General features: G+C 43.7%; 1 protein-coding gene and 1 long non-coding RNA gene across 3 annotated transcripts in view; one reads left to right on the forward strand and one right to left on the reverse strand.

The window, feature by feature from the left end:
* Positions 1 to 27,319, reverse strand: part of dcc (DCC netrin 1 receptor) — a 368,503-nt gene that overhangs the window by 248,299 nt on the left and 92,885 nt on the right. The gene's annotated exons all lie outside the window — the stretch shown is intronic.
* LOC127625758 (uncharacterized) overlaps positions 8,909 to 27,319 on the forward strand; it is a 49,166-nt gene continuing 30,755 nt past the window's right edge. The window contains exons 1-3 of one of the 2 annotated variants that reach the window (XR_007968362.1): positions 8,909 to 9,212; positions 12,056 to 12,147; positions 12,511 to 12,610. This is a non-coding gene — a long non-coding RNA (uncharacterized LOC127625758). Of the gene's footprint in view, positions 9,213 to 12,055; positions 12,148 to 12,510; positions 12,611 to 27,319 lie in introns of those variants that run through there. The other variant, XR_007968361.1, reaches the window with a different exon arrangement.

Consider the following 27,319-nt stretch of genomic DNA (forward strand, 5'->3'; position numbering starts at 1 on the left):
TGTCCTTTTGAAACAGCAAAAGGACAGCAGCAGGGCAGATTTTCAATGCCACAGACTGACAGGACGACAGGCAGTGAATTGAGATGGTGAAGTTCACCTCATACGCCTTAGGGTGGCATAATGCCAGTCCTGGTGTTCAATCTCTCTCAAAATGACCTGAGAACCAATGTCCATTTTGCTTACATGAGAACGATATGGTGGTTGTGTAGTGGGCTAAAGCACATAACTGGTAATCAGGAGGTTGCTGGTTTGATCCCCACAGTCACCACCATTGTGTCCTTGAGTAAGGCACTTAACTCCAGGTTGCTACGGGGGGATTGTCCCTGTAATAAGTGCACTGGAAGTTGCTTTGAATCATCTAGAGAATGCGTTTAGCTGTTATCCATCAACCATTTAAAAAAAAAATTTATGTAAAGCATTTTAATTTTCCATTTTTGTATGAAATGTGCAATATAAATAAACTGGCCTTGTCTTACATGTATATTTTTGTTACATGTTTACAGTTTACTTGCATAATTTGTACTATTAACAAGTATTTACATTAATATGTAGAACAAGTGCTAAATAGGTACTGTCTCTTTAAGACTAGCGGCATCAGCCAGTCAGCACATATAACCATAATTAAATGTTTATTTTTTGCTGTTTGTAATAAACAGCTGACTATATAGGGGCTTGGGTAGCTCAGCAAGTAAAGATGCTAAGTCGCTAGTTTGAATCCAGGGCGTGCTGAGTGACTCCAGTCAGGTCTCCTTAGCAACCAAATTGGCCCGGTTGCTAGGGTGGGTAGAGTTACATGGGTTAACCAAATTGGCCCGGTTGCTAGGGTGGGTAGAGTCTCATGGGGTAACCAAATTGGCCCGGTTGCTAGGGTGAGTAGAGTCACATGGGGTAACCAAATTGGCCCGGTTGCTAGGGTGAGTAGAGTCACATGGGGTAACCAAATTGGCCCGGTTGCTAGGGTGGGTAGAGTCTCATGGGGTAACCAAATTGGCCCGGTTGCTAGGGTGAGTAGAGTCACATGGGGTAACCAAATTGGCCCGGTTGCTAGGGTGGGTAGAGTCACATGGGGTAACCAAATTGGCCCGGTTGCTAGGGTGAGTAGAGTCACATGGGGTAACCAAATTGGCCCGGTTGCTAGGGTGGGTAGAGTCTCATGGCCCGGTTAGAGTCACATGGGGTAACCTCTTCGTGGTCGCTATAATGTGGTTCTCGCTCTCGGTGGGGCGTGTGGTGAGTTGTGCGGGATGCCGCAGAAATTAGCGTGAAGCTTCGTCAAGCGCTACGTCTCCATGGTAACACGCTTAACGGACTCAATGGATTGCCAATGATTGTCTTATGTTCAGTAATATGGAAATAAACAATATATTGCATTCTAAAGCCGCTTTCTGTATTGTCTTATCAATGCTTAACTCCTCTGCCACGATAATGTAATGCATTTTTATAATGTATATTTTAATGATAATTATTTAATCATTATATTTAGAATTACTGCTATTTGAGGGGCTCAGTGAATATTTATATCTGCCAAGAGTTGTGATTAATTCAATTAAACATTTTAAATGGATTGACATGAACAATAGATTTTTCCAGGTTTTGAAATGTGAAGAATATTTATTAGAGGCACAGATAACACAAGTGTGTTCCCAATGAAAATCAGCCTCCCCACAGGACGCAATTATTGCATGAGAGAAACTGCAAGAGATGCTCCGTGCTGAGTCACAGACTCTGTCGTTTGGGAAACTGTGATTGGACGTGACTTGTGAGGCACCAGGTAGCGACCCGAGCTCCAGAACACCGCTGAGAGATTAAAGTGGAAACAGTGAAAGAGCGCCGGCGTGTTTCGGCTTGAGGGACGTGTGGAGGAACGGCTATTGTTCTCAGAGTTTCTAATGCGCTGGAGTTCAAAGAGACTCGGAGGTCAGCCGCATCTGTGTGATGGAGCTGTGCGAAGAAAAACTCATTTATATTGTGTAAATACTGTATTATAAATCTGACCATTGAGAATCCCCCAAATACACCTGCAGGGAAATATTGACTGCTAGCACTGCATGAAGAACATTAATATTTCCTCTGATACATGATTCAGTTTATCCAGTTTCCACAAAACACATTTTCCTGTGGTGATACTCTCGGATCACGGAGTAACACGAGAGCGTGTGCGTGTTTGAATTGAACTCGATGCCTTTCTATAATGTGTGTCTGTGTATTAAACATCCCATATCATCTCTTATCTCTTCATTATTGGCTGTAACCATGGTAACCGCATCTTCGGTCCCCATACCGATCGGTACGTGTCACACAAACTGAACCTGCACAACTTTATCACTATTTATCTTCATTATCGTTCCTAAAAATATGCCTTTCCTTTTCATCCGCTGCACCGATCCCTGCTGTCATATAGACAGAAAACACGGCGTCACTTGTACTTATGCGCACACACTCGCGCAGCATGGGTTTGACCTTCTGCACTGCCAATATAATCCCAGTTAATCCCATTCAGATAATTTCCTCCACACATATATCCCCTCGCTCGCTCTGTATCATCTTTAATCACTTAAAACAGCCTCGAGAGACTCATGTACCTGCACCGATCAGCTGACTTCAGGTCAGCTCTTACAGTGTGCATCACTTCAAATGCGTTCCAGTGTTTATAAAATACTCTTCACTCCAATATAAGTGCTATTACTCAGATTGAGATGAAAATCTGCGAGCAGCATCATCATCATTACAAGCAGAGACACAAAGTCACAGACAATGTCAGATTGAACACGGCAGCTGCGACATTCACGATAAAAACAGCCGTGAAATCTTAAAAGTGTGACACAATCTGTGCTGTTCTTTCTGCAGGTGTCCCGAATGAACCGGGTGTTTAAAGAGCAAGATGAACTTCAGCACATCCTGGAGTGTGCTGAGGACCTTTTTGCATTGACTTCGCTTTTTGGCGAGAATTCTGTCGAATGTATTTCACCATGGAAAAATGTGTTACACAGAGTTGTGAGAGTACTGCACTCTTATTGGTTGCTGAAAAGCAGAGTTATATGGGCAGGAGACTTGTATAACTTTATAAATGACAAGTGGTCCGATTGTGATGTGCTGGTTCTATCAGGCCGATTAAGCCTTGTCAGCCATCTCAACCAGCAAGACTCCATTGATTCACTTGCTAAAACCAGCAAGACTACCTTCATCCCAAGCTGTGACTGTTCAAGCTCCAGTGTGACGGCTGTACTGAGAGTATTAACAGAGTCCTACTGAGAGGATCAGATCTGAGCAGACGGTGGCGCTGAATGGAAACAACATCAAAGTGACAACAGATAAACCTCTGTCTGCTCCGTGTCCAGACTCACTGGTGTGCTGTTAAAGCTCTGAGATTTCCGTTAAGGGACTTTATCTCGAATTTAAAAATCCTGAAGTGCTGTAGTTGAATTTTCATGACATCTAGATGGGTTCTCCTGAGTTCTATTCGAGTTCTACACTGAACAAAATTTGGAGAGAGGAATTAGGAAACAATTTCGAACTCAAGTTCTTAAGACTGACAGTTCCTGAGTTGTAGATACAATGTGAGTTCTAGACTGATGTCTCATGAGTTCTAGATGACACAGGAGTTTTAGACTGATGCTTCATGACTTAGATGATATGAGCTGTAGACCGACGTCTCATTTATTCAAGATGAACTATGAGTTCTAGATGAGTTCTAGACAGACTTCACATGAGTCTTAGATGAAATATAAGTTCTAGACTGATGTATAATGAGTTCTAGACAAGTTGTAGACTGATGTATCATGAGTTCTAGACAAGTTCTAGACTGATGTCTCATGAGTTCTAGATGACACAGGAGTTTTAGACTGATGTATAATGAGTTCTAGACAAGTTCTAGACTGATGTATAATGAGTTCTAGACAAGTTCTAGACTGATGTATCATGAGTTCTAGACAACTTCTAGACTGATGTATCATGAGTTCTAGACAAGTTCTAGATTGATGTATCATGAGTTCTAGACAAGTTCTAGACTGATGTATCATGAGTTCTAGACAAGTTCTAGACTGATGTCTCATGAGTTCTAGACAACTTCTAGACTGATGTATCATGAGTTCTAGACAAGTTCTAGATTGATGTATCATGAGTTCTAGACAAGTTCTAGACTGATGTATCATGAGTTCTAGACAAGTTCTAGACTGATGTCTCATGAGTTCTAGATGACACAGGAGTTTTAGACTGATGCTTCATGACTTAGATGATATGAGCTGTAGACCGACGTCTCATTTGTTCAAGATGAACTATGAGTTCTAGGTGAGTTCTAGACAGACTTCTCATGGGTCTTAGATGAAATATAAGTTCTAGACTGATGTATAATGAGTTTTAGACAAGTTCTAGACTGATTTATTATAATTCTAGACAAAATATGTGTTCTAGATGAGATTTTGACCAACTTTTCATGAGTTCTAGATTAAAAATTAGTTTAAGACTGACAGTTCATGAGTTGTAGATACAATGTGAGTTCTAAATTTATGTTTTATGAGTTCTTGAAACAATTTGCATTCTAGGCAAGTTCTAGACTGATGTCTCATGAGTCCTAGATGACACAGGAGTTTTAGACTGATGCTTCATGACTTAGATGATATGAGCTGTAGACCAACGTCTCATTTGTTCAAGATGAACTATGAGTTCTAAATGAGTTCTAGACAGACTTCTCAAGAGTCTTAGATGAAATATACGTTCTAGACTGATGTATAATGAGTTCTAGACAAGTTCTAGACTGATGTCTCATGAGTTCTAGATGAAATATGAGTTCTAGATGAAATATGAATTCTAGACGAGTTACTGACCAACTTTTCACGAGTTCTAGATTAAATATGAGTTATAGACTGACAGTACATAAATTATAGATACAGTTTGAGTTTTAGACTGACATCTCATTACTTCTAACCAAAATATGAGTTCTAGACAAGTTCTAGACTAACGTATTGTGAGTTCTAGGCAAAATATGAGTTCTAGATGAGTTTTTGACCAACTTTTCACGAGTTCTAGATTAAATATGAGTTTAAGACTGACAGTTCATGAGTTGTAGATAAAATATGAGTTCTAGATGAGTTTTTGACCAACTTTTCATGAGTTCTAGATTAAATATGAGTTTAAGACTGACAGTTCCCGAGTTGTAGATACAATGTGAGTTCTAAATTGATGTTTTATGAGCTCTTAAAACAATTTGCATTCTAGGCAAGTTCTAGACTGATGTCTCATGAGTTATAGATGAAATATGAGCTGTAGACGGACGTCTCATTTGTTCAAAATGAACTATGAGTTCTAGACAGACTTCTCATGAGTCTTAGATGAAATATAAGTTCTAGACTGATGTATCATGAGTTCTAGACAAGTTCTAGACTGACTTATTATAATTCTACACAAAATATGAGTTCTAGATTAGTTATTGACCAACTTTTCATGAGTTCTAGATCAAATATAAGTTCTTGAAACAATTTGCATAAGACAAGTTCTAGATTGATGTCTCATGAGTTCTAGATGACACAGGAGTTTTAGACTGATGCTTCATGACTTAGATGATATGAGCTGTAGACCGACGTCTCATTTGTTCAAGATGAACTATGAGTTCTAGATGAGTTCTAGACAGACTTCACATGAGTCTTAGATGAAATATAAGTTATAAAATGATGTTTAATGAGTTCTAGACAAGTTCTAGACTGATGTCTCATGAGTTCTAGATGAAATATGAATTCTAGACAAAATATGAATTCTAGACGAGTTACTGACCAACTTTTCACGAGATCTAGATTAAATATGAGTTATAGACTGACAGTACATAAATTATAGATACAGTTTGAGTTTTAGACTGATGTCTCATTACTTCTAACCAAAATATGAGTTCTAGACAAGTTCTAGACTAACGTATTGTGAGTTCTAGGCAAAATATGAGTTCTGTCAAGACCCTGGTGTCCACTCTCGGCTTTCCAGTGGATGCACGGGTACGTTTTAATCACCTGGTATAAAAGGGTTAAAAAAATCACCTTGGCTGGTAGGCTAAAAAGTGAATTTCAGACCCTGGCTGTGGATCTTTGAAATGTAATAAACTGCTGTGTTAGCGGAACACAGAAGCGCTGAGAACTAGCATGGACAAAAGCATATTAAAAGCCTTATCAGTTCAGCTGGGTTTGATGTACAGTTGTCGCTGACATCATGATGGAGTGCCGGGATGAGGGGCGCATGATGAGCGAGCTGAATGGGTCACACTGCTAACGGCTCCCAGGGGACCAGTGGAGATCAGGCTGGGGACGGCAGCTGTCTTACTGCGAGTCTGTGCTACAGATGGGGCTCACGATTACACACAACACACCTGGTGCAACCTACACACACTGACCTTCCTTCAGATCTCTCACAAGTGCAAACAAACCCAAACACACCCTAACCCTAACGACAGCTTCTAAGGCCACATCCTGACTGAAATGAACCCTCAGTAATGACTGAACTGGAGTCAACTCCATCATTCTTCATTGGGCATTGATTGTGTTTCAATGGCGAGTGTTAGTGCTGCTCAGGGACCTTCAGTTCTCTAAAAAAAACTGCTTATTTGACTGAAGCACAATTACCCAGAAGAACTGAATAGAATACGCTAAACATTTACATTTACGCATTTGGCAGATGCTTTTATCCAAAGTGACTTACAGAGCACTTATTACAGGGACAATCCCCCCGGAGCAACCTGGAGTTAAGTGCCTTACTCAAAGACACAATGGTGGTGACTGTGGGGATCAAACCAGCAACCTTCTGATTACCAATGTATTATACAGTGCACTTATTACAGGGACAATCCCCCCGGAGCAACCTGGAGTTAAGTGTCTTACTCAAGGACACAATGGTGGTGACTGTGGGGCTCAAACCAGCAACCTTCTGAGTACCAATGTATTATACAGTGCACTTATTACAGGGACAATCCCCCCGGAGCAACCTGGAGTTAAGTGTCTTACTCAAGGACACAATGGTGGTGACTGTGGGGATCAAACCAGCAACCTCCTGATTACCAGTTATGTGCATTAGCCCACTACACAAACACACTTATTACAGGGACAATCCCCCCGGAGCAACCTGGAGTTAAGTGTCTTACTCAAGGACACAATGATGGTGGCTGTGGGGATCAAACCAGCAACCTTCTGAGTACCAATGTATTATACAGAGCACTTATTACAGGGACAATCCCCCCGGAGCAACCTGGAGTTAAGTGTCTTACTCAAGGACACAATGGTGGTGGCTGTGGGGATCAAACCAGCAACCTCCTGATTACCAGTTATGTGCTTAGACCACTACGCCACCACCACTCGAGGTTTAACTAAGTGTTAATACTGAATCTGTCATTCATTGTGAAAGTCCTTGAGCTAAAACTGCTGCTCTTTATTAGAGGAATGCTTCTGTCATCATTTACTCACACTCATGTTGTTTTAAAGCTGTATGACAGAATGTGACCAGGTGCCGTCCAGCTTCAAATACGAGGTAAAACACAACACCATTACGGTAACACAAAGGTAGTTTATATATCTTGCACGTCTTCTGAAGAGATGACATTAGAGTCAAAGCTAACGTTTGACTTCAGGAGACGCTACATATAGAGTTTGAGCCGTAAACTACATGTATGATGAACTCACGGTGCTTTTTTGAAACCTTTATGGTGTTTTTGTTCTTAATGGAGGTTGACTGTCAACTGTAGATGCTAAGAAAGAACATCTCGTTTGAGGGGGAGTAAATAATGACAGAATTCTCATTTTGGTGTGAACGGAGCCTTTGTTCAGTAATTGTGCACTCAGGAGAGTCTTAAAATCGAGGAGGTTTTGTGCCCGTCTGTGCCCGCGTGCGAACGAGGCCCGTGACAAGCGAGTGTTCTTAAAAGCCAGCGGTAAAAATTAGTGCATGACAGAATCCGTAAATTGCACGTCTGTGTGAACTGACTGAACCTTTCAAATCCAGGAGCGAGCGATAAGGCTTAATGAAATGTCGCTGTTAGCGCTGAAGGATGTGCGGCTCAATAATCCATCTCAATAGATCAGCGTGAAGGCTTTGGAAATTAGCATGTGTCCTTATCAAAGCGATGACTCGACAGGCGTTCTCTCTCTCAAGGCAACGTCCCCTCGCTCTGTCGACTTCTCTCTTTATGACTCGCCGTCTCCACGACGTGATTTATATCCGTCTTTCCAAAACAAACCGCGCTAAATGACTAAATCGACTGATACATATTAATTACCTCAGTGACAAGACACAAACAATTGTGTTTGGATCCCTCGTGGCAGGTGTGAGTGTCTGATCGTTTACACTGGAAGAACAAGCACTTATGAGAGAAAAAAACACCATTAAACTCATATTCTGTCTGGACGCTGTCAGAGCCGTTCGGATGCATATGGTGACTTGATGCTATGCAAGAAATATTTTCAATATCGACCAGTTGACTGAATGACTAGTAAATGAAGCCATGTTTCAGGTTCACCAGGTTCATTTGGCTGTGTTTTGTAAGGGCCATTTAAATCACATTCTTCCATTTGAAAACAGCTAGACTAACCTGATGCAGAATTGAGGTTAAGTCATGCACTAAATAGGGAGCAAGGGAGCATCCTATAGCTCTCCTATAACTGTTCTGAGACCAGTGCAGACAGACAGCACACTGGAGGTTAAGTCATGCACTAAACAGGGAGCAAGGGAGCATCCTATAGCTCTCTATAACTGTTCTGAGACCAGCGCAGACAGACAGCACACTGGAGGTTAAGTCATGCACTAAACAGGGAGCAAGGGAGCATCCTATAGCTCTCCTATAACTGTTCTGAGACCAGTGCAGACAGACAGCACACTGGAGGTTAAGTCATGCACTAAATAGGGAGCAAGGGAGCATCCTATAGCTCTTTATAACTGTTCTGAGACCAGTGCAGACAGACAGCACACTGGAGGTTAAGTCATTCACTAAACAGGGAGCAAGGGAGCATCCTATAGCTCTCCTATAACTGTTCTGAGACCAGTGCAGACAGACAGCACACTGGAGGTTAAGTCATGCACTAAACAGGGAGCAAGGGAGCATCCTATAGCTCTCCTATAACTGTTCTGAGACCAGTGCAGACAGACAGCACACTGGAGGTTAAGTCATGCACTAAATAGGGAGCAAGGAAGCATCCTATAACTCTCCTATAACTGTTCTGAGACCAGTGCAGACAGACAGCACACTGGAGGTTAAGTCGTGCACTAAATAGGGAGCAAGGGAGCATCCTACAGCTCTCTATAACTGTTCTGAGACCAGTGCAGACAGACAGCACACTGGAGGTTAAGTCGTGCACTAAATAGGGAGCAAGGGAGCATCCTATAGCTCTCCTATAACTGTTCTGAGACCAGTGCAGACAGACAGCACACTGGAGGTTAAGTCATGCACTAAATAGGGAGCAAGGGAGCATCCTATAGCTCTCCTATAACTGTTCTGAGACCAGTGCAGACAGACAGCACACTGGAGGTTAAGTCATGCACTAAATAGGGAGCAAGGGAGCATCCTATAGCTCTCCTATAACTGTTCTGAGACCAGTGCAGAGAGACAGCACACTAGAGGTTAAGTCATTCACTAAACAGGGAGCAAGGGAGCATCCTATAGCTCTCATATAACTGTTCTGAGACCAGTGCAGACAGACAGCACACTGGAGGTTAAGTCGTGCACTAAATAGGGAGCAAGGGAGCATCCTATAGCTCTCCTATAACTGTTCTGAGACCAGTGCAGACAGATAGCACACTGGAGGTTAAGTCATGCACTAAATAGGGAGCAAGGGAGCATCCTATATCTCTCCTATAACTGTTCTGAGACCAGTGCAGACAGACAGCACACTGGAGGTTAAGTCATGCACTAAATAGGGAGCAAGGGAGCATCCTATATCTCTCCTATAACTGTTCTGAGACCAGTGCAGACAGACAGCACACTGGAGATTAAGTCGTGCACTAAATAGGGAGCAAGGGAGCATCCTATATCTCTCCTATAACTGTTCTGAGACCAGTGCAGACAGACAGCACACTGGAGGTTAAGTCATGCACTAAATAGGGAGCAAGGGAGCATCCTATAGCTCTCTATAACTGTTCTGAGACCAGTGCAGACAGACAGCACACTGGAGGTTAAGTCGTGCACTAAATAGGGAGCAAGGGAGCATCCCATAGCTCTCCTATAACTGTTCTGAGACCAGTGCAGACAGACAGCACACTGGAGGTTAAGTCATGCACTAAATAGGGAGCAAGGGAGCATCCTATAGCTCTCTATAACTTTTCTGAGACCAGTGCAGACAGACAGCACACTGGAGGTTAAGTCATTCACTAAACAGGGAGCAAGGGAGCATCCTATAGCTCTCTATAACTGTTCTGAGACCAGTGCAGACAGACAGCACACTGGAGGTTAAGTCATGCACTAAACAGGGAGCAAGGGAGCATCCTATAGCTCTCTATAACTGTTCTGAGACCAGCGCAGACAGACAGCACACTGGAGGTTAAGTCATGCACTAAACAGGGAGCAAGGGAGCATCCTATATCTCTCCTATAACTGTTCTGAGACCAGGGCAGACAGACAGCACACTGGAGGTTAAGTCATGCACTAAACAGGGAGCAAGGGAGCATCCTATAGCTCTCTATAACTGTTCTGAGACCAGGGCAGACAGACAGCACACTGGAGGTTAAGTCATGCACTAAACAGGGAGCAAGGGAGCATCCTATAGCTCTCCTATAACTGTTCTGAGACCAGCGCAGACAGACAGCACACTGGAGGTTAAGTCGTGCACTAAATAGGGAGCAAGGGAGCATCCTATAGCTCTCTATAACTGTTCTGAGACCAGTGCAGACAGACAGTACACTGGAGGTTAAGTCATGCACTAAATAGGGAGCAAGGGAGCATCCTATAGCTCTCCTATAACTGTTCTGAGACCAGTGCAGACAGACAGCACACTGGAGGTTAAGTCGTGCACTAAATAGGGAGCAAGGGAGCATCCTATATCTCTCCTATAACTGTTCTGAGACCAGTGCAGACAGACAGCACACTGGAGGTTAAGTCGTGCACTAAATAGGCAGCAAGGGAGCATCCTATATCTCTCCTATAACTGTTCTGAGACCAGTGCAGACAGACAGCACACTGGAGGTTAAGTAATGCACTAAATAGGGAGCAAGGGAGCATCCTATATCTCTCCTATAACTGTTCTGAGACCAGTGCAGACAGACAGCACACTGGAGGTTAAGTCGTGCACTAAATAGGGAGCAAGGGAGCATCCTATAGCTCTCCTATAACTGTTCTGAGACCAGTGCAGACAGACAGCACACTGGAGGTTAAGTAATGCACTAAATAGGGAGCAAGGGAGCATCCTATAGCTCTCCTATAACTGTTCTGAGACCAGTGCAGACAGACAGCACACTGGGGGTTAAGTAATGCACTAAATAGGGAGCAAGGGAGCATCCTATAGCTCTCTATAACTGTTCTGAGACCAGTGCAGACAGACAGCACACTGGAGGTTAAGTCATGCACTAAATAGGGAGCAAGGGAGCATCCTACATCTCTCCTATAACTTTTCTGAGACCAGTGCAGACAGACAGCACACTGGAGGTTAAGTAATGCACTAAATAGGGAGCAAGGGAGCATCCTATAGCTCTCCTATAACTGTTCTGAGACCAGCGCAGACACACAGCACACTGGAGGTTAAGTCGTGCACTAAATAGGGAGCAAGGGAGCATCCTATAGCTCTCCTATAACTGTTCTGAGACCAGTGCAGACAGACAGCACACTGGAGGTTAAGTCGTGCACTAAATAGGGAGCAAGGGAGCATCCTATATCTCTCCTATAACTGTTCTGAGACCAGTGCAGACAGACAGCACACTGGGGGTTAAGTAATGCACTAAATAGGGAGCAAGGGAGCATCCTATAGCTCTCTATAACTGTTCTGAGACCAGTGCAGACAGACAGCACACTGGAGGTTAAGTCATGCACTAAATAGGGAGCAAGGGAGCATCCTATATCTCTCCTATAACTTTTCTGAGACCAGTGCAGACAGACAGCACACTGGAGGTTAAGTCATGCACTAAATAGGGAGCAAGGGAGCATCCTATAGCTCTCCTATAACTGTTCTGAGACCAGCGCAGACAGACAGCACACTGGAGGTTAAGTAATGCACTAAATAGGGAGCAAGGGAGCATCCTATAGCTCTCTATAACTGTTCTGAGACCAGTGCAGAAAGACAGCACACTGGAGGTTAAGTCATGCACTAAATAGGGAGCAAGGGAGCATCCTATAGCTCTCTATAACTGTTCTGAGACCAGTGCAGACAGACAGCACACTGGAGGTTAAGTAATGCACTAAATAGGGAGCAAGGGAGCATCCTATAGCTCTCTATAACTGTTCTGAGACCAGTGCAGACAGACAGCACACTGGAGGTTAAGTCATGCACTCAATAGGGAGCAAGGAGCATCCTATAGCTCTCTATAACTGTTCTGAGACCAGTGCAGACAGACAGCACACTGGAGGTTAAGTCATGCACTAAATAGGGAGCAAGGGAGCATCCTATAGCTCTCTATGCAGTTAAGTGCGTTCACTCCTAAAATCTGATCAAACGTTCAGTTTCAGATTGCAGATGATGTTTGGATCAGCGGAGAAATAGCAGTGCGGAGCTTCACGCGGGTTCAACCCTTATAAGCAGCTGCTGCAGTCATAATCAAAAGACCTTTGCTTTCGGACCCGAGGGACGATGGTAATGAACTCCGTCACCGACACTCAAACCGCTACATACTGCTCACGCTATAATGAGAGACGCACAGAACGTCAAGAAACACCTTCAAGAAGTGCTGCTGTACATCACGACACAACAATCACTTCCAGGATTATTCTGCAGAAATGACCTCACGGCCTCGTGCAGCTATACATGTTCTCAGCGTGGTAGATATCAATAATAGAAATTCAGCAAGAATGTCAGTTACTTAAAAGGCATGTTCATTAAGAAAACATAATTGAATAAAATAGATATCTCACCTAACACTTCGAGAAGAATTAATTGCAAAAGTTTGAGAAAAAGAAGCTTAAAAATGATGAACTCAGGGGGGTTAAAATAGCTCCTAGTGAAAGTGTTTCTGTATGGTCGATGTGTTTACACATGATTAATATATGCTGATGATTATCATCATCTTACTTTCTCCTTCTGATCTCAGCAGGAGACTAAATGAATGCACACACACACACACACACACTCACACACACACACTCACACACACGCATGCATGTGCACACACACACACACTCACACACGCATGCACGCGAGCACACACACATAAAAACGCATGCACAGACACACACACGCATGCACAGTCACACACACACGCATGCACAGACACACACTCACATGCAGACACACACACACACACATGCACAGACACACACTCACACACACACACGCATGCATGTGCACACACACACACACTCACACACGCATGCACGCTGCATGCACACACACACACATAAACAACGCATGCACAGACACACACACGCATGCACAGTCACACACACACGCATGCACAGACACACACTCACATGCAGACACACACACACACACATGCACACACACACACACTCACACACACACGCATGCACGCGAGCACACACACATAAAAACGCATGCACAGACACACACACGCATGCACAGTCACACACACACGCATGCACAGACACACACTCACATGCAGACACACACACACACACATGCACAGACACACACTCACACACGCATGCAGAGACACGCACACGCATGCACAGACACACACGCACACGCATGCACAGACACACACTCACACACGCATGCACAGACACACACACACACACGCATGCACACACACACACGCATGCACAGACACACACTCACACACGCATGCACAGACACACACTCACACACGCATGCACAGACACACACACACACGCATGCACAGACACACACACACACACACATGCACAGACACACACTCACACACGCATGCACAGACACACACTCACACACACGCATGCACAGACACACACTCACACACGCATGCACAGACACACACACACGCACACACACACATGCACAGACACACACTCACACACGCATGCACAGACACACACACACGCATGCACACGCACACACAAAAACACACACTCACACACGCATGCACAGACACACACATACACACATGCATGCACGCACACACACACACGCACACAAAAACACACACACGCACAGAGACAAACACAATCATACACTCACACAATCATACACTCACACACACACACACACTCATACACACACACACACATATGTTGTGTTTCCATGTTTTATGGGGACTTTCCATAGACATAATGGTTTTTATACTGTACAAACTTTATATTCTATCCCCTAAACCTAACCCTACCCCTAAACCTAACCATCACAGAAAACTTTCTGCATTTTTACATTTTCAAAAAACATAATTTAGTATGATTTATAAGCTGTTTTCCTCATGGGGACTGACAAAATGTCCCCACAAGGTCAAACATTTCGGGTTTTACTATCCATATGGGGACATTTGGTCCCCACAAAGTGATAAATACATGTTCACACACACACACACACACACACACACACACACACACACACACACACACACACACACACACACACACACACACACACACACACACACACACACACTCACACACACACACACACACACATTCACACTCACACACACTCACACACACACTCACACACACACTCACACACACACTCACACACACTCATGTTGTGTTTCCATGTTTTATGGGGACTTTCCATAGACATAATGGTTTTTATACTGTGCAAACTTTATATTCTATCCCTAAACCTAACCCTACCCTAAACCTAACCCTCACAGAAAACTTTCTGCATTTTACATTTTCAAAAAACATAATTTAGTATGATTTATAAGCTGTTTTCCTCATGGGGACCGACAAAATGTCCACACAAAGTGATAAATACACGCTCACTCACACACACACACACACACACACACACACACACACACACACACACACACACACACACACACACACACACACTCACTCACTCACACACACACACACACACACACACACACACAACGTATTTACTTCAAACATCTTGCCCTGAAGTATTTTTCTCTTATATTCCAGTAATAAAAGCACAAGTTAAATGTATTTCATTTTGTCTTGCATTGACAGATTTGAATCAATGGACAAAACACACAAACTAATATTTAAGAACGAGCATATCTTGTGCAATTGTGATTCTCTGGTAAACAAATATATCCTGTTTCATGGATGTTTAGATATTTCTGGAAAATAACAATACTTGTTAAGAATGTGTTTTCTGCAGTGTATGTAACACACAGTTTGGGCTGTATACGGGTAGGGAACGGCATTGATTGGATGGAATGAACTCTTTGTTCTTGAAAAGAAAACGCACAGTTTGATTTAGATCTGATTCATGGATTGAGCGTGATGTCTGTACTTTCTAGTTGTAATTGATCTCGATGTTCATCAGATGATTTACTTTTACATTTTTTCATTTAGTGGAAACTTTAATCCAAAGCAACTTCCAAACGAGGAGAACAATAGAAGCGATTCTTGCAAAGCTGTAATACAATCTGACATAGCTTAGAGCAGCGCACAGCAAGGAAAGGTTTATTTTCAGAAAGAACATGAAGGTAGTGCATTAGTATGAATGGTTACGTGTTCACAAGAAAGACGTGTCTTTAGCTGTTTTTTGAGAGGGGCTAAAGACAGCCGCTCCAGCGGGGAACAGTCAAAGGAAAGGTCCGGGACAGTGATTTTGTGCCTTTATGAGATGGCACCATGAGGCGCCCTTCACCTGCAGAACACAGGCTTCTGTAGGGCACATACGTCTGAAGTAGTGAGTTTAGACAGTGGGGTGCGGCGCTAGTGGCTGTTCTGTAAGCACGCATCAGTGCCTTGAACTTAACGCAAGACACCATTGGCAGCCAGTGCAATTTGACGAAGAGAGGCGTGACGTGTGCTCTCATGGGCTCGTTGAAGACCACTCTCACTGCGGCATTCTGGATCATTGCTGAGGTTTGACAGTACATGCTGGAAGGCCTCCAAGTAAGAGTTGAACCAGTGGAGCATGGTTCCTGTGATGCCCTTTGTCGTGAGGGTTGACAGGAGAATCTGGTGGTTTACCGTGTCGAAAGCAGTAAACAGATCCAGCAGGATGAGTATGGATTATTACGATGCTGCTCTCGCCAGTCTCAGAGCTTCAGTAACTGAAAGCAGGGCAGTCTCTGTAGAGTGCCTGCTTTTGAAGCCAGACTGGTTAATGACTAGCAGGTTGTTTTATGGAAGAAAAGATGAGTCTTGGTTGAGCACGACTTGTTCAGGTGTTTTAGCGACGAATGAGAGTAGTGATACTGGTCTGTAGTTTTCTCAAAGTGCAGGGTTAAGGGTGGGTTTCTTAAGCAGTGGGGTCACCCGAGCCTGGTTATATGCAGTGGGAAATGTACCAGTGAGATGAGATGTATTCATGATGTAAGTGAGAGCAGGTAAGATTGAAGGAGAAATTACTTGAAGTAGGTGGGAGGGGATAGGATCAAGAGGGCAGGTAGTAGGCTGTAAAGGAGAAGTTTGGAGACTTCCGCTTCTGTGAGGGACGTATCAAACATATACACCGCTGTAACTGGAGTTGTGGTGGCGTAGTGTGCTCAAGAACATAACTGGTAATCAGGAGGTTGCTGGTTCGATCCCCACAGCCACAACCATTGTGTCCTTGAGCAAGGCACTTAACTCCAGGTTTGCCCTGGGGGGATTGTCCCTGTAATAAGCACACTAAGTCGCCAAATGCATAAACCGGGTGAGTGGTGGTGGCGTAGTGGGCTAAAGCACATAACTGGTAATCAGGAGGTTGCTGGTTTGATCCCCATAGTCACCACCTTTGTGTCCTTGAGTAACGCACTTAACTCCAGGTTGCTCCGGGGGGATTGTCCCTGTAATAAGTGCTCTGTATAATACATTGGTACTCAGAAGGTTGCTGGTTTGATCCCCACAGTCACCACCATTGTGTCCTTGAGTAAGACACTTAACTCCAGGTTGCTCCGGGGGGATTGTCCCTGTAATAAGTGCTCTGTATAATACATTGGTACTCAGAAGGTTGCTGGTTCGATCCCCACAGTCACCACCATTGTGTCCTTGAGTAAGACACTTAACTCCAGGTTGCTCCGGGGGGATTGTCCCTGTAATAAGTGCTCTGTATAATACATTGGTACTCAGAAGGTTGCTGGTTTGATCCCCACAGTCACCACCATTGTGTCCTTTAGTAAGACACTTAACTCCAGGTTGCTCCAGGGGGATTGTCCCTGTAATAAGTGCTCTGTATAATACAGTGGTACTCAGAAGGTTGCTGGTTCGATCCCCACAGTCACCACCATTGTGTCCTTGAGTAAGACACTTAACTCCAGGTTGCTCCGGGGGGATTGTCCCTGTAATAAGTGCTCTGTACTAGTCGCTTTGGATAAAAGTGTCTGCCAAATGCATAAATGTAAATGTAAACTTTGATGCTTTAAAACAATGGGACATGCCTTCGTACTTAGCAAAACAAAGCTAGAATACGAGTGCACTGAAACTGAAAGCTCATGCAAGATGAGCACGTGAACAAAAGTGACTTCAGCACGCAGTAAACAAGGGTATTCTAGCAACGATATATATTCAAAATGAGCAAAACAAGTAATAAACATACTTAGACGTTGCTGCTGACTTCTGCTGATATTCCCTCTCTGACTGTATGTGGCCTGGATAGCTCAACGAGTAAAGTCGATGACTACCACCCCTGGAGTCACGCTACGTCTCCATGGTAACGCACTCAGCAAGTCATGTGATAAGATGCGTGGATTGACGGTCTCAGACACGGAGGCAACTGAGATTCGTTTCGAGTCACTACGTCACCACGAGGACTTAGAGCACATTGGGAATTGGGTCTAAGCACATAACTGGTAATCTGGTAATCAGGAGGTTGCTGGTTAGAGCCCCACAGTCACCACCATTGTGACCTTGAGTAAGACACTTAACTCCAGGTTGCTCCGGGGGGATTGTCCCTGTAATAAGTGCTCTGTAGTCACTTTGATAAAGCATCTGGTAAATGCATGAATGTATGAATGTAGATGTAAATGTAAGTCCCCACAGTCACTTACATTTACATTGTGTCACTTGAGTAAGACACTTAACTCCAGGTTGCTCCGGGGGGATTGTCCCTGTAATAAGGGCACTGTAAGTCACTTTGGATAAAAGCGTCTGCCAAATGCATAAATGTAAATGTAAATGTAAGTACACACCGCCCATCCATTCATAGACACTAAACATACAGATAAAAACATACTGAGTGCTGAAATGTAATTTGCTGAAGTTTAAACGAGACACAGCAGCTTGTGTATCTCTCCCACACCTGTCTCGCCACTTGCGGGTGAATTCTCCATACAGTAAATCCGCTGTCGTGTTTAATATATCCGGAACATGCGTCGCGTGTAATGAATAAGCGTGCACTTCTCTACACTATCAGGTTCTGTGCTGGGATGTGCCGTCGGGTCGAGCGTGTGCCACCTGGAAGTGTAAAAAACAGATACTCCGTTCTTTGCATTAGTTTAAACAGTCAAATATTAACTGCAGAAATGAACGTGTTAAATATCAGTCCTGAATTAAGCCGACCAAAACAAACGGATTGAAATCATGATTGTATTGTGCATTCATTAAACGTCATTGAGCTGACTGACCTACAGTTACACAGTGTTATTCTTTATTAATGAGGGATAATCTCATCTTTTCAGGAAACACATTCATTTACGAGTAGCAGTCATGGGGTGACTGAATATAATCTGCAGGATTGATGGATTACAGAAGATCAAATATACAACACGTTCTCATAACACGATTTTTCATACATGTTTAATTTGCTGATGTGTGTTCATTTACCTGCGTTCCAATGTAAATCATCTTATATATATGTCAACATTAACCTGCACTGATGCACTGAGCACAACACCAGCAGGAATGTGTATTTACACAGAGAACAGAGTCGACTTTCATTTAATTTGAATCATGTTATTTAAAAATGTAACAGATTTTCTGGGTTTGAAAATTCCCTGAATAGTAAATCTGTCTGAAAGTAACAGAAGCTGCTGAATCAGTTTATTGATTGTTGAAACAAATGTGACAGAATCTCTCATGAGAAGAAACTTTTTCATTTTCAAATCTAAAAGCCCCAAAGACACGAAACGCAACAGCTGCAGCTACATAATTATATACACACACACAAACATAATAAACACACTGACACAACACACATCAACAACTGAACACAACTCAGACCAAACCAAGATCATTTAATCTTCTGAGTTGCACACACATGCACTCACACACACACACTCACACACACATGCACTCACACACACGCACTCACACACATACACACGCACTCACACACACACACACGCACTCACACTCACACACACACACACTCACACACACACACACACACGCACTCACACACACGCACTCACACACACACACACACACACACACGCACTCACACACGCACTCACACACACACACACACACACACACACACACACACACACACACACACACACACACGCACTCACACACACACACACACACACACACACACACACACACACACACACACACACACACACACTACACACACACACACACATGCACTCACACACACGCACTCACACACACACTCACACACACACACACACACACACACACACACACACACTCACACACACGCACTCACACACACGCACTCACACACACGCACTCACACACACACATACACACACACGCACTCACACACACACACTACACACACACACACACACACACACACGCACTCACACACACGCACACACACACACACACACATGCACTCACACACACGCACTCACTCACACACACACACACACACACACACGCACTCACACACACACACACACACACACACACACACACACACACATCAACAACTGAACACAGATGTATTTGTGTAAGTAGACGGGTCGGTTGTGTTAGGTTGGGTTTGACTAATCAATGGTTTGTAGAGAAAATGTTAGTCAAGAAATATTTCACAACAGAGATCCGGACAAACTCATTTCAGTCTGCTCACTAGCCGGTCTGTGGCTGGTAACCAGTGACTAGAGACTCAACAAATCAATACCATTGAACATGATCGACTCGGGGATATATCCTCCACTGACAGCTCCTGGAGTATTGATCCGATTCCCGATATCCATCAAAGCAGCCGCTCGTTGTGCGGCCAACACTCTCATACATTATTCAGCCTCTCAGATTCAGCTGTGCTGCAGATTACATTCACAAATCATCATTACTGAGAACACACGACACTTGAGATATTACACATCATTAACAGCAAGATGCATTTATAAGTGCGAACTAGTTACGGTTGTATCAGAGAGGTTTGACCTGACTTGACCCCTGATGCCAAGAACCTCTCAGCTGACCAGTTCAAAGGTCACTATCCTAACTATGTGTAAACACTCTTACACACATCCTCACTCACTCACTCACTCACACACACACACACACACACACACGCACACGCACTCACACACACACACACACACACACACACACACACACACGCACACGCACACGCACACGCACGCACTCACACACACACACACACACACACACACACACACACACACACACACACACACACACACACACACACACACACACACACACACACACACACACACTCACACACACACACACACACTACACACACACACACACACACACACACACACACACACACTCTCTTCTATCACTCTGGTGTCACACTGTCATTAATTTGACGTTCTAAAGAGATTTTGATAATGTCTAAATCTATTGCTCTATAAACACAGTATAAAGGTGTTATTATGAAATATAAAGTTATGATTAGTCCATCAACTGCACAAGGAATTATCTCCTGTACTGCAGTTACACCTGTAATCCTGTGCGTGTACTTGCATTACATATGATTATAGTTTTATTATAATTCACCGAGCGGTCACAGTAAAATCTGCACTGACACATGCCACCTCACGTGAGCGAGAACATGCTCCCCCAGAATTCTAGTGATATCGTGTACTCATTCTAATGCTGTTCCATAACAGCAAGGCTGGAAATGTGGGGGGACACGCGGGGGAACGGACTTCCTGGAGAGAATTTTGTGGGAGAACGTCGTTACTTAATTGCTCATGATAGTTTTGTGAGTTTTGCACATACATGTGTGTGATCTTCGGTGTATGTGTGATTCAATGCACAAATAATTCTCCGAACACGCTCTCTGTGTCCTTTACATCTGTAAGAACGAGCACTTTTAAATCCCTCTGGTCATTAGTGTGTTAAAGCAGCTCCGCTGTCTCCGCTGTCTCCCGCTGTCTCCCGCTGTCTCCCGCTTTTGTTGTGTCACACGCCAGCTGCCCTACAACTTTAACTATGACCTTTGACCTCTGGCTGGTTGGTACTGGTTAGTGAAATAATCTGCCTCCTGTCTGCGCTTTGACTTCTGCAACCTCTTTTAATTGTTTAATGCGACCTTAGAGATTTTCTCTCGGGGAACACAATCGACATGTGCAATCCTTTAGAGCTACACTTTCAGAATGACTGTCCTGTTTCTTTCCGGTCAATGGATGAAAGGTTCTAATAGGAAGAGTTCACCCAAAAATGAAAATGCTGTCATAATTTCCTGATGTCATTCCAAACCCGTATGACTTCATGCCACACTTTTAAATACAATGTAAACACACAAAGCTCCTAAAAGGACAAAAGAACACCATAAAATACAATAAATGCATTGCAACGTAGTCTATATGACTCATGCACTAGGTCCCAAGCAGGGATGCATTACTGACCGGGCCAAAGGGGCCAGTGCCCGGGGGGGGGCCTTAACTACCCGAGGGGGCCCTTGACTACCGGGGGGGCCCTTGACTACCTGGAGGGGCTCTTGACTACCCAAGGGGCCCATTGACTAACCGGGGGGTGGGGGGGGGGGCTCTTGACTACCCAAGGGGGTCCTTGACTACCCGGAGGGGCTCTTGACTACCCAAGGGGCCCATTGACTAACCGAGGGGGGGGGGCTCTTGACTACCCAAGGGGCCCATTGACTAACCGGGGGGGAACTTGACTACCCGGGGGGGCCCTTGACTACCCAAGGGGCCCATTGACTAACCGAGGGGGGGGGGCTCTTGACTACCCAAGGGGCCCATTGACTACCCGGGGGGGCCCTTGACTACCCGGAGGGGCTCTTGACTACCCAAGGGGCCCATTGACTAACCGAGGGGGGGGGCTCTTGACTACCCAAGGGGCCCATTGACTACCCGGGGGGGCCCTTGACTACCAAGGGGGAATCTTGACAACACGGGAGGGCTCTTCACAACCCAGGGGGTACCTTGACTCCCCAGGGGGGTACCTTGACTACCCAAGGGGGCCCTTGACAACCCAGGGGGGACCTTGACTACACGGGGAGGCCCTGGGCTTTAAGGTTGCGCGATCTAGTTTGGCGATCCCCCACTCGAAAACCCATGAACAATGAAACGAGTGCCAGTGAACTTTACATCTCAAATGAATGTCCTGCGGCTGCTGCAGGTCATTTGCTGAGACTGTCAGCGGTTGTTTTGATTTGACAGAACTCTGTAATATTTCATTAAAGCGGTACAGCGGTTGCTCTGCTTTAGTGCTCATGTAAACAGGAAGATTACATTGTTTTAAGTACAGATATGGAGATAAGAAGCGAACAGCTCTCCAGACTTCAATCTCTGCTGGAATATAATCTCTTGTAATCTTGTGTGAAGTTTCTGTCTGGAATTGCATGTGTACTGTTGGACTTGATAAGTGTTCTGTAGCCATGAGTGAAGCTTAAGATGAGATTTCACTCTCTCCTGTTTTAAATGTTGGAGCTTTGGCTCTGTGTTGCATTGTGGGTAAAATATATATTGTGCTTTTTACCGGAAGACTGGCATGATCTGAAGTTGGTTGATCGCAGCTGTTTCATTAGTTATGATTGTTAAAAGCAGACTGGTGCGGACACCGGCATCTAAAAAACAACATTATATATACAGTATATATATATATATATATATACAGTATATATATATATATATATATATATATATACACATCAATACAAATCAATATTGGTCGATTTGTACTAAACATTATTGCAGAACGCCATAACCACCGTATACCAATGCCATGGAGCCACACACAACACCCTATAGCAGGGGTCGGGAACCTTTCTTCACTAAGAAGACAATTAAAAAATTTTTGGTTGATGCATTTTTCTGAAAGAGGCATACCACAAACAAATAACCAACACAAAATGTCAATCAAATAAAATGTTTATATTGCCCATAGACTACAATACAATAATATATACAAATACTACCCGGGTGGGCCCTTGACTTCCCAGGGGGGCTCTTGACTACCCAGGGGGGACCTTGACTACCCAAGGGGGCCCTTGAATACCAAATGGGGCCCTTGACTACCCGGGGGGGACCTTTACTACCGGGGGGGGGACCTTGACTACCCAAGGGGGCCCTTGACTACCATGGGGGCCCTTGACTACCCGGGGGGGATATTAACTATCCACGGGGGCCCTTGACTACCCAGGGGGGACCTTGACTACCCAAGTGGGCCCTTGACTACCCAGGGGATCTCTTGACTACCGGGGGGGACCTTGACTACCCAGGGGGGCCCTTGACTACCCGGGGGGGGGGACACAGTCATATATGCAAATATTAATAGGTAAAATGTTGCAATATGGAATTGAGTACACGTGTTTGTGCAGGTCTCCATAAAATTACTTCATTTTACTTGATGAAAAATTGAACTTCCCTTTTGTTCGATATGTCATTTAAATCGGAAAATGACAAGTGGGGTGAGATGGGGTCAGCTCTCTCTTTAATTTCTCTTACCTGACATCTGCCTAATCACATGTTGAGTGTGTAATTACATCACGCTGGGTCCAATCGGAATCAACGATTCCAGGACAACTAAGACGAAATACTCAATTTGCTTTAGAATATTCAGAAACGAACCGCTCCGATAAATCCAATAGGCCTGTAATTACAACTGCTGGGTTTTACAGAAATGTGATATGTTGTTGTTGTTGTTGTTGTTGTTGTATTTTGTCCTGTTTCATACAGTAGGAGATTTAAAATCCCTCAGTGCAGACTGAGTTGAACGATCATCTTGTTATGGTTGTGAGTATAAGCATGATTGACTTTTAGTATCCTGAGGTTTATTGATCCATTTATTGTGGACATTAGATGTTTGACTTACAGAATGTGTCCCTGTGGACAGATCTATATTGCCTATAAAAGATTAAATTAGAGATAGGGGTTACATACACTTTATAACACAGAGAGCAGTTCTAGATGCTGATTGGTCGGTACAGTGTACCAGTTGTGTTAAATGCACAATATAGCTACAAAAAAATGATTATTAACACTTTGAGCTCTGAAGGTGTTTTTAAAGATTTCCTGTTTCAGTGGCGTACCCACAATTAAAGCCTATAACTCCACAAAAACAAAAAACATGTCTTTGGTATCATTATAAATAAAAACGATCACATTTGTTTATGATATGATAAAAACAACTTTGCTAAAATTTAACTTTTTGATAAAACTTTTTCAACTGTATCTGAGAACATGTTTGTGTTGATACGACAAATCAATCAAAAGTTACAACATTACAAATATAATTGATCATAATGTCCAAAAACATCTCCAAACATATAAAAGATAATAATTGTACATAAGAACTAATTACACATGCAAACACAACAATGACTAAAGGTTTGCATAGCATGCAGACATGATTTTAGTCATGAGATTTCACAGAATGAGTTTCATTCTGTGTCATTTGAGTCATCATTGAGTCTGTGTCGTGTATTTGGCGCCATCTCCTGGTGGTCATATGTAACATTGTGCTTCATGTGGATTATCTAATGATATATACATCTGATTATCTTGTGTGTGGACTCCATTGAAAGATAATCACCGACTCTAAATAATGATATGTGTATATATATATATATATCACATATATACACACACATATATACACACATACACATATATATATATATACACACACACATACACTCACACATATACACACTCACTGACACACACACATATACACACTCACTGACACACACACATATACACTCACCTAAAGGATTATTAGGAACACATACTAATACTGTGTTTGACCCCCTTTCACCTTCAGAACTGCCTTAATTCTATGTGGCATTGATTCAACAAGGTGCTGAAAGCATTCTTTAGAAATGTTGGCCCATATTGATAGGATAGCATCTTGCAGTTGATGGAGATTTGTGACATGGTGCATTATCCTGCTGGAAGTAGCCATCAGAGGATGGGTACATGGTGGCCATAAAGGGATGGACATGGTCAGAAACAATGCTCAGGTAGGCCGTGGCATTTAAACGATGCCCAATTGGCACTAAGGGGCCTAAAGTGTGCCAAGAAAACATCCCCCACACCATTACACCACCACCACCAGCCTGCACAGTGGTAACAAGGCATGATGGATCCATGTTCTCATTCTGTTTACGCCAAATTCTGACTCTACCATCTGAATGTCTCAACAGAAATCGAGACTCATCAGACCAGGCAACATTTTTCCAGTCTTCAACTGTCCAATTTTGGTGAGCTCTTGCAAATTGTAGCCTCTTTTTCCTATTTGTAGTGGAGATGAGTGGTACCCGGTGGGGTCTTCTGCTGTTGTAGCCCATCCGCCTCAAGGTTGTGCGTGTTGTGGCTTCACAAATGCTTTGCTGCATACCTCGGTTGTAACGAGTGGTTATTTCAGGCAAAGTTGCTCTTCTATCAGCTTGAATCAGTCGGCCCATTCTCCTCTGACCTCTAGCATCAACAAGGCATTTTCAGCCCACAGGACTGCCGCATACTGGATGTTTTTCCCTTTTCACACCATTCTTTGTAAACCCTAGAAATGGTTGTGCGTGAAAATCCCAGTAACTGAGCAGATTGTGAAATACTCAGACCGGCCCGTCTGGCACCAACAACCATGCCACGCTCAAAATTGCTTAAATCACCTTTCTTTCCCATTCTGACATTCAGTTTGGAGTTCAGGAGATTGTCTTGACCAGGACCACACCCCTAAATGCATTGAAGCAACTGCCATGTGATTGGTTGATTAGATAATTGCATTAATGAGAAATTGAACAGGTGTTCCTAATAATCCTTCAGGTGAGTGTATATATTTAATTATCAAACAGAACACTTCTGATTTGAGGTTTCTGATTTCTCACTAGAGACGATGAGAGGGCGCAACCGGGGTCCAGATCCAGATTGCAGTGACCGGCCTAGCCTAATCATTAGAAAGGCAGCTAACATTAGCATCTTCATACAGTCTAATCTTACGTTTCCACTGGTGCGCGGTTTGCGGCTTCGCATTGGATTTCGTCCGCGCCAGTGGAAACGTAGCCTGAGAAGGCAGAACTGTTTGCATTTTCAGTGACACACGCCTGATTCTCTAGATGTAGAACATTGACTAAATATCGAAAATTACTCAAAAGCTTATCATCGATATCGTGGATTTTTCTATCGCGATACATATTGAGGTACAATGGTGCTACAGACCCCGAGGGGTAAAAGGCTCCTTTAATTTACTACATGGTGTGATGGTGGCGTAGTGGGCTAAAGCACATAACTTGTAATCAGGAGGTTGCTGGTTCGATCCCCACAGCCACCACCATTGTGTCCTTGAGTAAGACACTTAACTCCAGGTTGCTCCGGGGGGATTGTCCCTGTAATAAGTGCACTAAGTCGCCAAATGCATAAACCGGGTGAGTGGTGGTGGTGTAGTGAGCTAAAGCACATAACTGGTAATCAGGAGGTTGCTGGTTCGATCCCCACAGCCACCACCATTGTGTCCTTGAGTAAGACACTTAACTCCAGGTTGCTCCGGGGGGATTGTCCCTGTAATTAGGGCACTGTAAGTCGCTTTGGATAAAAGCGTCTGCCAAATGCATAAATGTTTCTCCCAAAACACTAAATAGCAACAATAAACTACCAAAACACTTTTCTAAACACACACTCTTGATCCATTCTATGACCAGAAAAAAGCACATTTTCATTAAGGTGTGCCTTTAACCCCACTGTACCCTACTATATCTTGCTCTGTTCAATTTATAATCCTGAAGCAGATCTTTTATCACTAAACCAAACTCAT

Source organism: Xyrauchen texanus, chromosome 3 (assembly GCF_025860055.1).
Source record: "Xyrauchen texanus isolate HMW12.3.18 chromosome 3, RBS_HiC_50CHRs, whole genome shotgun sequence".
Taxonomy (NCBI): domain Eukaryota; kingdom Metazoa; phylum Chordata; class Actinopteri; order Cypriniformes; family Catostomidae; genus Xyrauchen; species Xyrauchen texanus.